This window comes from Salvelinus sp. IW2-2015, linkage group LG20 (assembly GCF_002910315.2).
Source record: "Salvelinus sp. IW2-2015 linkage group LG20, ASM291031v2, whole genome shotgun sequence".
Lineage (NCBI taxonomy): Eukaryota > Metazoa > Chordata > Actinopteri > Salmoniformes > Salmonidae > Salvelinus > Salvelinus sp. IW2-2015.
This window is the reverse complement of record NC_036860.1, coordinates 4,204,815-4,218,856: the sequence shown is the minus strand read 5'-3', so window position 1 is coordinate 4,218,856 and position 14,042 is coordinate 4,204,815.

Here is a 14,042-nt window from a genome sequence, read left to right as displayed (position 1 = left end):
CTCTTTATYACTCTGTGAAGCATTGATTTAGGCTGCAATTTCTGAGATCTAATGAACTTATCCTCTGCAGCAGAGGCTCTAGGTCTTCCTTTTGTGTGGTGGTCCTCATGAGAGCCAGTTTCATCATGGTGCTTGATGGTTTTTGRGACTGCACTTGAAGAAACTTTCAAAGTTCTTGAAATGTTTCCGCATTGACTGACCTTCATGTCTTAAAGTAATGATGGACTGTCGTTTCTCTTTGCTTATTTGAGCTGTTCTTGCCATATTATGTACTTGGTCTTTTACCAAATAGGGCTATCTTTTGTATACTACCCCTCTCTTGTCACAACACAACTGATTGGCTCAAATGCATTAAGAAGGATAGAAATTCCACAAATTATCTTCCTCATGAAGCTGTTTGAGAGAATGCCAAAAGTGTGCAAAGCTCTCATCAAGGCAAAGGGTGGCTACTTTGAAGAATCTGTTTAACACTTCTTTGGTGACAACATGATTACATGTGTTATTTCATAGTTTTAATGTCTTCCCTATTATTCTACAATGTAGAAAAGTAAAAATAAAGAAAACCCCTTGAATGAGTAGGTGTGTCCAAACGTTTTACTGGGACTGTACATGTATGGTTTAAGTTATTATTTTGTCAATGTTAAATCTATTAACAGGTTATTATTATAGTATTACTCGACTGCGTTGGCACTTAACCTAGAGTTTAACTCTTGATTTTCAGACATTGTAACCTGATCTAGTTCTATCCAGACAGTCAGTAGGTATTTTGGAGCATCTCAGGGGATCTGGTTATTGTCTGGAACATTAGAGGAGAGAACAATATGAGCCCTAAACATGAAAGCAGTCTTTGACTTTAACACGATCAAATAAATTATTCTAATTATTCATTAGAGGAAACAGCTGCCTGCATTTTATTTTGTAAGTTTGTCTAAAATGCTCATTTAAACCGTAGATATATTAGACAATGCTGTTTCCACTGCTGATGTTGTAAATCAGGAAAGCATACAGAAATATAAAAACATATCTAGGCCCAAATGTTCTCGTTTCGTCCATCCAACTCTTCTCATCCCTTACCACCAGCACCACAGTAGCAGAGGAGTGTCACGGTCGTCGTATGGAATGGACCAAGGCGCAGCGTGGTATGCGTACATTCTCTTTTAATGAATGAACACTGAACAAAAAAACAACAAAATCAACGAACGAAACGTGAAGCTATACAAAAAGGGCTGACAGGCAACTAAACATAGACAAGATCCCACAAACACAAACATATGATCCCCAATCAGAGACAACGATAAACAGCTGCCTCTGATTTGGAACCGTATCAGGCCACCATAGACATACAAAACACCTAGATGACCCACCCAAGTCACTATCACGCCCCAACCAACACAGAGAATATACAGCTTACTATGGTCATCTTTTTGCCTAATTTAGCAAATCTGGTGCCCTGATGTGACCTATTTAAATACAATTGGGTCCAGCGCTGTGGTTATAAACCATCTGTTTTGTTGAACTAGTAGGCTAGCTAGAAGTTGGATCTCTCCGCCCCAACATGGTCCCTCCTATGGGGATATAGTGCCTGTGGTTTGCCTGGGGGCAGGATGGCAGTGTTGTCTCAATGTTGTCTCAGTGTATGCGTCAGTGTGTTAGTGTGAGGTAAGCAGATGTTGTCATAGTGCCATTAAGGAGGGCGTGTGCAGGAGGAGCAGGATACGTGATATGTCACCCACTGAGCAGCCGGCAACAGCAGATGTCCACTCACTGTGAGTTTGCTACTGATAATCAAAAAGCCCCATCAGTCGAGCTAGATGATAACACATGTTGGTTACCATGATGGCATTGTCAGGAAAGCTGTGTTCTCCTACTTGGGGTGTGTGTGTGGGGGGAGATTACAGGTCATGAATACATCCCTTGATTCAAAAGGTTGCTCGTGACATTTGTCTTATTGTAGTCAACCACAGCGCCAGTGTATGAAAACACTTGTGAATTGAAGTACGTAATCACTGTGACTCACGATTGAACTTAATCCAACAATCATCAAAGAAGTGATTGAGAGGAACAGGTGGGGAAATGATTCAGCAGCGATACTGTATAATTGTAGAGTGAAGAAATATTTTCTCTCTGTGTTGTGTATCTCTCTCTGCTGAGACACACACACACACAGACACACATACACAATTCACTGTCAGTGTCAAATGCAGGTTGGGGTCCTTGTTTAGACTACTTGCCAGGCTGAAGTCAAGGATTGTTTATCAGGCTCATTCTCTGGCACTAGGAGGCAAGAAAGAGAGAGAAATTGAGAGTGGCAGGCGATAGCTGCTACTCTGTCACTGTCTAGCTGTGAGTCTCATTAGTCATTCCATTTAATGAGCAGAGATACTTTTCTTCCCAGGGCTGACAGCTTGTGGTCTCCACTCTCCAATCAGAGTCCACCTGGGGATCTGCAGCCAGGCTGCAGCACTGGAGCCACTTGCACACACTAAGCCCCCCGTGGCTACAAGTGCTTATCAGAGGATATTAGCCAATGACACACCTAAGGGGACCACTTGTCATGGTCACCATCTTTCCCTCTACCTACTGGTGGATATCCCTGATGGATAGATATTGTGATGTTACGCAAGAGTCAGTGGTTATGACTGGCTCGTATGCTGTGGGGAACAGATTCAGTCAGACAGTTTCATACGGTCCCCAACTCTCACTACCTTGATGAACATTGCAGGCTCGGTGCTTTCAAATGGTGTAGAGAACATTTCTAGGAACATATTTGCATATTTTCAAAATTGTGCACCAAGGCAGACATTTTTCTGCCGGCTGGCTTTGGACTTCATACAGATGTAGGATTTTAATTTGATCAGCCTGTTGCAGGAGAACTTTCCTGCAATGCAGTAGTGTATTTGAAGTWTAAAAAGGCTTCTGAAGTTTGTAATTTCCCCTTTGACATTTCAGACTTCGTTTCCCTTACGAAAAATGTATCAAACCCTACACAAATGTCCACATTTCCTGTTGATGCAGGATTATTTTCCTGCTGTAGCAAACTGGCTCAAATTACGATCCTACAACTGTAAGATCAAAGGGTGATATATGACATGGACAACAATTGTGAGTGAGACATGAAAAGAGTGGTCTTTGATGATATCTAGTCATTTTAGACAAGATTAAATATGTCAGTTTGGATCTCAAACGAATCTCAAAATTCTCTTAAGGCTCACACACATTGCACCGAATGTGGATCTAGTGTTCGTCTGCCGATCGTTCAGCACGCTGTGCTTTAAGGACCACCCACTGTAGATGTCTGACTGCCAACATTTTTGATGCGATTCTACATATAAAATCCGTGCACACTTGGTTCGCAAATTACGTTCAGATGTGTTAAGTACTCTCGGCCAGCAAACGATATTGGTGTGTGAGCCCTTAACCTGTAGATCCTGGGTTGTGTCTTTGAGGTCGGAGTGCCAGAAAGTTCTGGGACAAGAGGGAGGTGTGGTCACAGAGATCCTATTCATGGGTTGCATGCTTTGTCACAATATTGTTTTGGATATTCATTTTGGACTGATGCCCAACTGAGCATTCTACTCAATGCATCGTCAATGAGCGCTGATGAAGATTTCATCAAAAGTGCATTACAGTGGCTTGGAAATACAATGCCATTCAAAAGGAGGCAAATAATTAGAAGGAAAACCTTTTGTCATCATCCCAATTTGTAAGTCGCTCTGGATAAGAGCGTCTGCTAAATGACTTAAATGTAAATGTAAATCATGTTGATGTCGCCAGATTGACTTTAGATGCAGTATAATGTTAGCTTGTTAGCTAAGTTTGAGGGGAGGACACCGGATTTTTAGCTAGCTACCTTTAGCCTTGGTAGCTATTTTTGACAACATTGCCATCTGTCTAAAGTAAATTTGACTACATGATAACGCTGGAAAAGTTGTTTCGTACTACTTTATATGTTTCGACTACTTTATCAATGTCATTGTATTTCCAAGCACTATTGTGTAATTTAGACTAAACAGTAGTTAGCTTCCGTCCAGAATGACTGGTCTTATCACGACTTTAGGGCGGCTTGAGAACGTTCATAACAATGGCATGACGCGACCGAGTGACGGAGGTGCAACCTATGAATAGGCCTAATTCTATATGTTCTGTATGTTATTATGGGCGTGGAGCCAGGAGAGTCATGCTCCCAGCTAGGTTGGGAGACGCCCATGGTACAACGTATGGTGTCATCTGTGTGTATCAGGCAGGCGCCTCGCCGGGCGGCAGGTGTGATGAGTCAGTGTGGGAGCAAATCTCCTCCTCCGCCTAGCGCCCATCTGCTGAGGGATAAGCTGAGAGGAACGGGGTGAAAATAAACACACAGAACGCAACGTGGGCCATGAGATCCATGATAGAGCTAGAAGCTTGCCATGTAGAGTCTGCACAGTACATTCAGATGGCATGGATGGTTGAGTTCAGATGGCATGGATTGATTGGATGCTTTCAATTAAAAAAACAAAGATGGGGTAATAGTGTACGTTGCCAGTGGATGAACTGGAATACCGTGTGTGCTCTGCTTCGGTGTTTGTTGTTACCAAAAAGAGAGAAGATTGTTTCTACTTTAATCATCAAGTTCTATGTTAGTGTTTTCTTRGATTTTGTCCCTAGATGTAAACAAATACCAATCTCAAAACTTTCCCTGCCCAGTTGAGTGTGTGGGAAAATGCATGTAAGGATTTTTGCTCAAGGTAGGTGTGTGAAAGTGGTCGATGTAAGAACTTCAGAGCTGTGAACGCATTGAGCTGTGAACGCATTTACTGAGTGAATGTAGCTCCTAAGAGGGTCAAATTTGTTATAAGCAGCATGAGTTTAGACTCTGCCCAACTTGACAAGCAAAATGGAAAATAAGAAAGACTGTCAACAGAGCGTCATAAGAGGCACCTGGCTGTCTCACTCTGTTATAGGATGTACAAAATGTTAAGCCTAAATTAGACTGCCTAATGCCGAATGACTCAACACACCTACCTACCTGTCCTTTGAGATTTTACAGCTCTCCGTTCATCTTTGTTGGAGAGGCTAAAGAAAAGACGTTACCATTTCTAGCAGGGTAGGGCTACGTTTTAGAGATCATTAAACTCAAAATGGTAAGAATGCCTAAAACCAGGGCCTCCCGGGTGGCGCAGTGGTCTAGAGCACTGCATCGCAGTGCTAGCTGCGCCACCAGAGTCTCTGGGTTCGCGCCCAGGCTCTGTCGCAGCCGGCCGCGACCGGGAGGTCCGTGGGGCGACGCACAATTGGCTTAGCGTCGTCCGGGTTAGGGAGGGTTTGGCCGGTAGGGATATCCTTGTCTCATCGCGCTCCAGCGACTCCTGTGGCGGGSCGGGCGCAGTGCGCGCTAACTAAGGGGGCCAGGTGTGCACGGTGTTTCCTCCGACACATTGGTGCGGCTGGCTTCCGGGTTGGAGGCGCGCTGTGTTAAGAAGCAGTGCGGCTTGGTTGGGTTGTACTTCGGAGGACGCATGGCTTTCGACCTTCGTCTCTCCCGAGCCCGTACGGGAGTTGTAGCGATGAGACAATATAGTAATTACTAGCGATTGGATACCACGCAAATTGGGGAGAAAAGGGGATCAAATTTAAAATAAAATAAAAAATAAAAAAGAATGCCTAAAACCTAAATGATGACGAATGCACTGGCATTGTAACTAAATAAGTTGTACTGCAGTGTTTCTGAGGGGGAACAGAACAGATGCTGTGGGATTCAGTCTTGGAATCAGTCGTCTGTCCCCCAGAAATAACCTAATCTTCCTATGGACACATGGTAAGCTTCTCTCTGTTTAGGCATAAAGCCTTTACCCCATCATCCAAGACATGCAACTGCCAAAACTTTTTGCAGGGTACTTTTAATTGTGTGTGTGTCTGTGCGTGCGTGTGTGTGAGTGAGTGGGTGGGTGGGTGGGTTCAAGTGTGTGCTGTAACCTTTAGTTGTGCATCTCAACAGAATATGTGTATTATCTGCGAGAGCGAGAAAGATCAAAGGTCAGGCTGGTATCACGTTTCCACAGAGGGATTCTCTGGGTTCTGTCTGCTCATTATCAATGAATAGTACTTTAATGTGCTTTCAGATGGTTACAGAACTCCGGGGACCCCACGTCCACCGCCTCTACCCTTTTCATCTGGCTCTTTGATCAAGACCCAGCCAGGCTAACTGGTCCAGGGCTTCACTGCTGCTGTTCTGCTGACGGAAACCTATTTGTTTCTCACTTTAAAAACTGGAATAATTACGAGACATTGTGATACAGTATTTTGTTCACCTTAGGCTGTGTAAAACACGCATGCAGTTTGAGTCCCCCCCCTTCACTTAAAAGTGCATTCTTAAACTTAACAGTAGGCATTTCAGCCATAGGGCTTTTGCAAAGGAGTTAGTGAGTACTTTCTAKGTTTTTGAGCGTGCCTKGAGCAACGTGTAAGAACATTAAATGAAGATTCCCTGGAATTTCAGAAGCACTAATGTGACTCTTCAAAGAGTGGCTTGTGGTTGTTTTGGACTTGTGTTTGGGCTCAGGGACAGGAAATAAGAAAGATGATTGCGCTGTCTGATGTGGAGTAGTTGCCTAACGACTCAAACTGAATTKTTCCGCAGTTCTATGTTCGCTACATACTTCAGTCTGAGACTGCCATTGCTGAAGTCGTTTGTGTTGATGTCTGACCTAACCCTTTGGTTTCTGGGACCAATCAGAACGGTTAGAATGTGTTTGCGTTCTAGAAATCGTCAGGGAAGGACTCAGATCCAGACTCATTGCAGAGCAATGGAAACTGATTCACTAACACATGGAGTTCAGAATGAATTCAGGGGTTTCTTACAGTCTGTCTCTCCACACTGTCTCACAACATGTAGGATGTGTGAAAGACACCTTACATTYCAGGCTACAGCATTTGCCAAGCAACCTGAGACACTGAGCGAGACTGACACTGTCACCAGTGTCATACTGGGTGTACATTTTAGTTGATGTTGACGGAATAAAAACATTGCACATGATCATATAATCTCTCTTGCATACCCTCTTTATTCCAACGATTCTTAATAAATGCATTTTCTGGATTATGCATTTGTAGCATCTACATTATCTTTTATTCTGATCATGTCTGTTAGTCCATATACCTTAGAGACCCCAGAACAACAAATGTGTCTCAGAAATGGGATTACAATGGAAGAATACTTCTGTGCTCCTTCCGTCATTGAATTTCTACCTGCTCCCAGCTCTTCCTATTATAATTTGTCCAATGTTACCCAGGGTATTATTTAAGTCCAAGCCTGTATGCTGTGTGAATGTCTATACTGTTATTGGCTGAGGGTATTAAAGCAGTGTATAGCTGTGCAGCAAAGAGGCTTGGCTCCACGCTTTTGGGTTTTTGATCTGACCTCCCTTCAGGTGCACAGCAGGAGCTCAGATAACGAGATAAAGGGGGCCAGCTCTGCACGACTGCCGATGGGCTGCCCAACGGCCGGCCCAGCCAGCCGGAGCCCTTCAAAGGCTCCATGCCCTCTGATTTCTGCCCAAATGCACCCTGGGAGGTCTGGTGTCAGGCCTAGTGTCAGGCCTGGTGTCACAGAGACTCACACAGTGCTATTTGACACACAGTGGGACACACACTGGGAGATGGGACAGCACAGGGATCTAAGAGTATAGCAGGAGGCCTTCTCTTACACATTTGCTTCACATGACATCTGAAAAACAACTGTGGTGAAGGTTTTTATCTGCTGCTTGAGCTTCACAAGTCAGCTATTGGTAGATCCCTGTAATTCCTGGATAATARTGCATTTTTGTATTTCTACATCAAGGTCTCTGATTAAGTTGTTCAGTTTTGTCATGTTTATATGACACTCCTTTTGCAAAAAAAAATCCCAATCATCAAAACACATTAAATTAATCGGAGTAACGCTTATGTTTATGATGAATACTCTTGTGTACATTTTGGGTTACAAAGATGATTTTCATGGATGTCAAAATTAGCATTAGGCCTATGAGCTTTGATAGCTCAAGGTAAGGTGTTGAAATAGCATAGGCATGACCCGACCAGTTTTCCAATAGCAGTATGATGTTTCTTATTGTGTAGCTAGCTATACATTCACACYGTTCACAACAATTAAGGATGACACTGGGGTCTAGAAAAATACCTGTTATAGCTGGGCACATATGGCTCCTCTGTTGTTATGTTGCAATGGCTGTCAGCAGCATTTCTGCTCCACGTTTATGTTGCTCCAGAAATAGCTGTGCTATGAACTATGTCATTTTCTTTTGTGCCTTTGACACACTTGCATCTGGTTTTATTAACAAGCAACAGTTCTTCACTGTGGCTTTTTCCCAGTGCACCTGTCTTTTTTTAACTTGTCAGGAGGAGACGGGCAGTTAAAAAGTGAGTTTTAAAATAAAATTACTCCCTGAAGGAAGTGGCTGTATTTTTGTAGCAGCGTTTCAGGTAGCTGGGAGGAGGCTACTTTTCGCACCTGAGCACCTGCATTCTTTTTGTCTGAGCTAGGGAGTAGTGAAAAAACTGTTTTTTAAAAGCTTCAACTTCACAATCTGGACCTGAACTTAATAATATCAATGCCTGGGTGTCTCCTTTTGAATAGCTAGATTGATTCTCTCCTTTCATGCTCTTCTCCGTGCTCAGTTCAACTGATTTCACATCAGGGGTCTCATGTGGTTAAAAAGCAACAGGGTCATATTTTCACGGTCGTACCAATACCAATAAAAGACGGGGTACAGAGAGGTGTGCAGCAGGTTCTGATCTTCTGCCTATTGCCCTGGCCTGAATATTTAATGACTTCCCCACACTTCATCCTTTCTCCTTTCAAGACTAATGTAATTTGCCCCGGGCTCTTTCTACTATCAGTGATATTGAAATGCATGAGGAGAAACCTGTATAACGCCTCAACCTTCAAAGACAGTTTTTTAGAGCATGAAAGTGATATGGTGTCTGTGTGTCTGTGTGTACGAGTTACCACGTTTATGCATGTCCTAAGTAGTCCATGAGTGGTAGCTACCACCTGATTTCAGTCCTGACTGCCACAATTCTGAGTTCTGAATTCTCAAAAACAGGACAGTAGTTCCAGTGGGCCAATGTGTTCTCTCTTTGTATGCTGACCAGTTGTTATGGTATCCCATGATTCCAAGCTGCTGTCAGTTGGGCCTGTCAAGAGCTATTCAGCCGCTGGCAGTCATCCTTTTGATTGTCCTTTGATTTGATGTTGTACTCCGTCCACTTTTTCATTCTCTTTCATGTGAAAATTACCCCCTGCACTCTTTCATGTGGAAGTTACCCGCTGCACAGCTTCTACAGAGGGTTATCCTGAGCAGGTTGATAATGCAATGTCAGCCTATTCTAAAAGGCCTGCTCTGTTCCTCTGACGGTAAACCTGAATGAAGCTTCAACTTAACCGTACAAAACAGGGCACACTCATTAACCTAGTTGCTATTTCCATAGAAACCCAGAGAGCTAAATTAAGCAAACCTATTTACCATAAAATGTCCATGCATACTCTAGGGCTGCATTAGGCTAAACTGTTGTATAGATGTTTTTTTTCTTCAGGTTCCATGTTATTGTAAGACAAATTAGCTGGTAAATGTGATACATCAGGAAATCCCTCTATGTTAACAGAAAAGCTAAGATGTCACCTGGCGGGCTGAGCTCAGGAGAAACCATGGAGCATGTAGGATTGCGGTGGGCGTTGTGTGCGAGCTGTGTCCTATATAAAGCACTGGGCTTCACAGATTCAGACAGGGTGTTGTGTTGCAAACTAGCTCATGACTCAGCTCTCTGATTCCCACCTGATGTAGCTGTGCAACACAGTCCAACACCTTTGTCTTTCATTCCAAATGTGTCTTTGTTTGTGAACAGTAGATCCCCACTACTTATGAAAACATTATATTGAATGACTAGAGGGCCTTCCTGTTGAACAAGCTGTATGGCATTCATTGTGGCATTAGTTTGATTTGGGGTTATTTTAGAACCACCTAGATGAGCCTGGAGCCTAGTCATAATGTACAGGGCGCAGAAGTTGCAGAATGTAATGACTTTGACAATGCAAAATGGCTTCAAACACAAAAGTCCTGAGGACAATGAAGAGACACGAGCACTGAGCACAGAGGAAAGTGTCTGTGAGCTCAATTGAGGAGGACTAGCTCTGTCTGTTTGAGTGTGGCTGTCGACAATGGGGCTTTTGCTGATAATCYCTCGGTCCTTTGAGACTAACTGTCATGTCGCTTTTAATTCTGGTCTTATCTTTCCACTCCATTTTTGCTTTTTTCAGAGGGTTGTGATTGCCATGTTATGGAGATGTATCTGACTTGTTTCTCTCTGTCTCTCTCAGGTGAAGTGTGATGCTGTTTCCTGTGTTTGTTCTGTCTTCTTCTTCTCTACTCCTCTCCAGGGTTAGGTAATACTAGAGTCTCTTCATACACAGTGCCTTCAGAAAGTATTCATACCCCTTGACTAATTCCACATTTTGTTGTGTTACAGCCTGAATTCAAAATGGGTTAAATAGGTGTTTTTTCTCTCAACCATCTACACACAATACCCCATAATGACAAAGTGAAAACATGTTTAGATTTTTTTTGAAAATGTATTGAAAATGTAATATGTCATTTAAATAGGTATTCACACCCCTGAGTCAATACTATGTAGAAGCACCTTTGGCGGCTATTTTTTGAGTCGCCTTGGGTATGTCTGTATCAGCTTTGCACATCTGGATTTGGGGATTTTCTCCCATTCTTCTTTGAAGATTTTCTCAAGCTCTTAAGTTAGATGGGAAGTGGTGGTCAACAGCAATCTTCAAGTCTTTCCACAGATTTTCTATGGGATTCAAGTCTGGGCTTTTGCTGGGGCCACTCAAGGACTTTCACATTCTTGTTCTGAAGCAATTGCCACATTGCTTTGACTGTACGCTTGGGGTCATTGTCCTGTTGGAACGTAAATCTTCGCCCCAGTCTAAGGTCGTTTGCACTTGACGGAGATTCTCATCAAGGATTTGCCTGCATTTGGTTCCATTCATGGTTTTCTCTAGACATAGCGCTTTGCATTCAGGCCAAAGAGTACATTTTTTGCCTTATGCTCTGAGTCTTTCATGTGCCTTTTTGCCAACTCCAGGTGTGCTGTCATGTGCCTTTTTCTCAGGAGTGGCTTCCATCTGGCCACTCTTCCATAAATCCCAGATTGGTAATATGCTGTAGAGACTGTTGTCCTTCTGGCAGGTTCTGCCATCTCAGCTAAGGAACTCTGTAGTTCTGTCAGTCATTGAGTTTTTGGTCACCTCCCTGACCAAGGTCCTTCTTGCCAGGTTGCTCAGTTTGGTCGGATGGTCATGTCTAGGTAGTTCCATATTTTTTTAATTTCCCAATGATGGAGACCACTGTGCTATTGGAAACTTTCAACACTAACAAAAAATGTATACCCTTCCTCAAATACAGTATATGCCTCATCACAATTCAATCTCGATCTACGGACAGTTCCTTGGACTTCATGGTATAGTTTCTGCTCTGACATGTACTGTCAACTGTAGGACCTTATATAAACAAATGTGTTTCTTTCTAAATCATATCCAAACAATTTAACACTAGGCAAAGTTGCAAAGAAAAAGCCATATATCAGACTAGCTTATAAACAGAAAATATTAAGATGGGCAAAAGAACACAGACACTGGACAGAGGTAATCTCAGCATCCCGGTGTCGCCTCTTCACTGTTGACGTTGAGACTGGTGTTTTGCGGGTACTATTTAATGAAGCTGCCAGTTGAGGACTTGTGAGGCATCTGTTTCTCAAACTAGACACTCTAATGTACTTGTCCTCTTGCTCAGTTGTGCACCAGGGCCTCCCACTCCTCTTTCTAATCTAGTTAGAGCCAGTTTGCTCTGTTCTGTGAAGGGAGTAGTACACAGCGTTGTACAAGATCTTTAGTTTCTTGGCAATTTCTCGCATGGAATAGCCTTCATTTCTCAGAACAAGAATAGACTGACGAGTTTCAGAAGAAAGTTTTTTGTTTCTGGCCTTTTTGCAGCCTGTAATCGAACCCACAAATGCTGATGCTCCAGATACTCTAAAGAAGACTAGTTTTATTGCTTCTTTAATCAGTACAACAGTTTTCAGCTGTGCTAACATAATTGCAAAAGGGTTTTCTAATGATCAATTAGCCTTTTTAAAATGATCAACTTGGATTAGCTAACAAACGTGCCATTGGAACACAGGAGTGATGGTTGCTGATAAAGGGCCTCGGTATGCATATGTAAATATTCCTTTAAAAATCAGCCGTTTCCAGCTACAATAGTCATTTACAACATTAACAATGTGCTACACTGTATTTCTGATCAATTTCATGTTATTTTAATGGACAAAAAAAAACAAGGACATTTCTAAGTGACCCCAAACTTTTGAGCGGTAGTGTATGTAAATGAGATATTTTTGTATTTCATTTTCAATAAATTTACAAACATAACATTTTTTTTTTTTACTTAGTCATTATGGGGTATTGTGTGTCAATTTAATTTTAAATAACATTTTTCAGTCACACTTTAGTTGCACAAAATACCATATAGAATTGAATAAATTGGCACGATTAATAAGTAATTAGAAGAAAAAAAAGAAAAATGTTGGTGGGTCGTTTTATAGGCCATGCTATATTATAAATATTGTCATGGCTAATCCATGGGTTTCGTGCCAATATTCAACTCCCTCAAGCGAATATCCATAATATGCCACGGCCTTGAGTGTGTTACCATTTTTGTTGTTATTGTAAATAAATGTGATTGTTGTAAATACCAAACCTGATGCTTGATGGTCAGTAGTTGGTATTTTAATAAGATACGTTAATAATTGATTAGATACAGTACAACAGATTGGCAACCTTAAAACATTAATTATGCTAGATGTTTATCCTGTTACATCCTTCATTTTAGATTCATATTTGTTTCTGTCCTGTGCAATAGCCCAGTGGTCTCACTGTTATTTGGTTTCTATTTGGGGTTAAAGCCTTTTCATGTCATTTGCTTTTCTACAAGGGGTGTGGTTTATCGTATCACCACTTATATCAATCACATAGTGTCCCAGCGGTTCCATGGCTAGCTGAGACGTCTGTTTGTCTGTCTGCTTGTCTGTCTCTCTGTTTGTCTGTGTCCTAGGCAGGAACACATTGATTCCTGCCCTCCTTCACCTCATTGACAATCCAAGCCGCCGCAAGTGCACACCAAGGAACCCGATTCATGATTGTTTAAAGGTTGGGCCAGACAGATCCTGATTGTGAATCAAGTATTTATCGTAGCCCTGAGCATTACATCCTCTTTACTGTAGTACATGTCTTTGCAGACAGGAGGTTGAATATGTGGCACTTTGGGCTTTTTAGTGTTTGCCACCACTGGTGCTGAGGCCTCTGTGCACAAAATGTCCTGAAATGTCATCCTCCAGAACAGCAGATTAGTCATGGAGCCCTAATGTTCTCTCTACACTTCCCTCCCTGGTCCTTCCACCTGTGATGTGAGTTCTGGGCCGGTTTCCCTGGCTCGGACAGAAGCAGGCGCTGGGAACATGACATGAAAGAAAAAAAACAAGTCTACTGAGAGGATCCAAACTGTCCTCATCGCTCACACCTTATGTTAGACCTTGTCTTTAAAAAATGCATGGGATACTCTATTTACGGCTTTAAACAGGTGTTCAGGGACCTCTCTAAACAGATTGCAAAAGAGATAAAACCAAACGTACCAAGACTAACGAACTCCACTGCTGGCTAAGTAGATTCCATAGTCATGTTTGGCCGTTTTAAATATGCTTCGTGTGAAATTACAGTAATGGGGTTTAAACCATTGTGAACCCAGATCATTGATTAAATGCCAGAGTTTCTGTAAAAAATAACTAGGATTAGACTGTCTGTATTGAGGATAATTGGGGGGGATTTCTGGTGTGTGAGAATGCAGTTACAGTGGTGTAAGTAGGAGTTAAGTAGTTATTTGGGGTATCTGTGCTTTACTTTACATTCATTTTTGACAACTTTTACTTTTACTTCACTACATTCCTAAAGA